Source organism: Capsicum annuum, chromosome 11 (genome assembly GCF_002878395.1).
Source record: "Capsicum annuum cultivar UCD-10X-F1 chromosome 11, UCD10Xv1.1, whole genome shotgun sequence".
In the NCBI taxonomy this organism is placed as follows: Eukaryota; Viridiplantae; Streptophyta; class Magnoliopsida; order Solanales; family Solanaceae; genus Capsicum; species Capsicum annuum.
This window is the reverse complement of record NC_061121.1, coordinates 224,963,848-224,966,760: the sequence shown is the minus strand read 5'-3', so window position 1 is coordinate 224,966,760 and position 2,913 is coordinate 224,963,848.

Below are 2,913 nucleotides of genomic sequence, written 5' to 3'. Positions count from 1 at the left end.
TACAAAATAATTGGACACTCGATCAAATGAGTATAGGGGAGGGAAATGGTAGTAACAACCAATTACCTAGAACAATCATCTCTGTTGAGAAGGACTTCTTGTTCTCATACACTATTTGTCCATTGAACACTCACAAGTGACAACCATCACCCTTCCTTATGGTCATCACATAAGTCTAATCTCTTGTCATGATAAGTAGTCGTTCTCTATTGCTTGGATGATTAATATTTTTTTTGTGTGTCATCTCAATGATCTACGACTACACCGTGTCTTAGATAACACTTGATCACGTCTAAAAGTGATTGGGAGTCACAATTGATGCATCAAAATTGCTTTACAATATTTTAATGGTGTTAATTGACATACTCTAATTTTATTTTATTTATTTTCTCATTTTTTTGCCATTATTTTAAGCTGTCAATATCAGTAAGTTGATCATAGACTATAGGAAAGGTCTATAATCGACCACTTGATAAATCGATAATATGTCAATATACAGGATCATCAACACTGATATCAGTATATAATTAATACGTCACACAGTCGATTATAGAAGACATAAACATTCTTTAAAGACCCTTTGAAGTAAATGATAATCCATTTAAATTTTCTCCAACAGTACAATTCTAACGGTTAGAATTTTTCAACGGTCAGATTTTGGTAGCCTTACTATATTAATTAAAGGGACCCTTTTGGACTCTTCCATGTTCATTTATTTATGACTTTCAAGTTTTGAATCAACAATAACAATGTTGCATTCATCTCAAACTTCCAAATGTTCTTATATTTATCGTTGTGGTAATCTTTCAGTGTTGAAACATCACGAACCGATAGGAATCAGGGTCAAAAATTTTACAGTTGTGTGGTTGGAAAGGATTGTTTTTGTTTAAATAAAAATTTATTTGTTTTCATCTCATAGTACAATTTAATAATTTATCCTCGTAATTTTAGGATAATGGTGGATGCTCTTATTTCGAGTGGATTCCCTCCGATTTTGAGGTGTCAAAAATTTAAGGCATTGCAAAGTTTGAAATGTTGGAAAGGCTTAGAGATTCTAAAGAAAATAAGAATCTTCTAATGACATTATAAAGAGAATCGGAACACAAGATTGATCACTTAAAAGGATTGTTGAAAGACGTCAAAATTGAGAGGGATCAACTTAAGCATAAGTTGGCTATGGCTGAAGAAAAAGAAAATGGCATAAAAATTATGTTGTATGGTTTACTATTAGTTTTATCTTTTTGGAAAGGTATAATGGGGGTATAGTGGGATTGAATGTATTACGTCGCTTTTATTAATCGACTATTTTTTACTTATATTATATATGGTTTGCCTTTTTCATTCATCGACTACACAACACTCTACTATATATGCTTTACCTTTTAGTCAGAGTTTATAATCAATGATGACATTCATGTAAAAGCAATGATACATTGATTATATAAAATGAAAAATATTTATCATAAACTATAAAGGCAGTTTAAAAAATAAAATTGTTCAGCTCTATACATCCCGAGCTGAAAAATAAAAAAGTTAAGATTGTCTAGTCTAATAAAAATAGTCATCAACAACAAATAAAAATTAAACATTGTCTAAACATTCAACATTTTCATCTTCCACTTGCATCCTGTTGATATCATGAGTAACTTCATTAAGAAATTCATCTAAGTTCGGAAATTCATTTTCATTTTAATTATCCCTCTCTGCGATGCCTTCTTTTTCTGGTGTATTATTTTTTCCTTCTTCTTTATGCTCTTCTTCTCCCTCTTCTTTCTCTACTTCTTGGGTATTCTTCTCTTATGTTTTCTCTCCATCTTCTTCATTGTTTTCTTCTTCACAACCACTTTTCTCATTTTTATCATCTTCATCCTGCCTGCCTTCATCATGATCCTCCTTCTCCATACCAGTTGATCTATCAGCTTTGTTTTCTTCTTCACAAATAGCTTCTTCACTTTTTTCTTCTTCTTTTTCTTCATCGAGATTTTCCTTCTCTACAACAGTAGCAGCCTCAGGGATCATCAGCTCATCAGCATTGATCGAGGCCTGTTTCAAAGTTGCTACCTCAAGGAGCGCTTCTTTAATTCCACTGTCATCGCGAACAACTCTCACCGTTGAATGCCGACTTTGCACCTGCACACCTGTATTTTCAAGTATTTATTATTTATAATAAACTAACATATCGGTTGATGACGAATGCTATAGATTCTATTATTATAAGTAAAAGGAATTATACAAAATATGTAACTTCTATAATATATAGAGTAGATATTACCTTCATCTTCATCTCTCTTCTTTTGCTTCTTCTTTTCTTCTCTCCCCAGCCTCTCCTCTTTCACAAAATCAATGATGTCCTTGATTGACTCCTCCAGCCTAAACACGTGTTCTTCTAAATTTTCAATCATTGGTGTCTTTCCCGATGCTCTCGACTTACTCGTCCCCGTACCCTGAGTGACATGCCTTGAAACAACATTTTCACCCAAATTCTGATCATTATCCCTATCCTCACCATCCTCCGATGAGGTGATAACAATCATACCCTCCAGATGGGCCTTCAAGCAATCGATAAATACGTCCTTCGGTTCGTCCGTGAATGTTTTAAAATTTTTCATGTAGTGCTGCTTCATTTCACGGACCGTGGGGATAAGGTACGGGTGCACTCTCTACAGATAAATAGGCAAATGTGATTGATTAGCAACATAATATTGGTAAAATTATTCATCGGAAGAATAGTTTCACACCTTTGTGCTTCATCCGTTCAAATATGGATCACCTTCGATTAGTTTATCGCCTTTTGAGGTGTGTCATCTGAGCAATCGGGGAATGGGTAGCGGGTCTTCAGTTGATTTACCATTTCCCCTGCCTAGCGTGGGAAAGGCTTCGTATATCCAAATCTATGATCAAAAGAAAAAATAA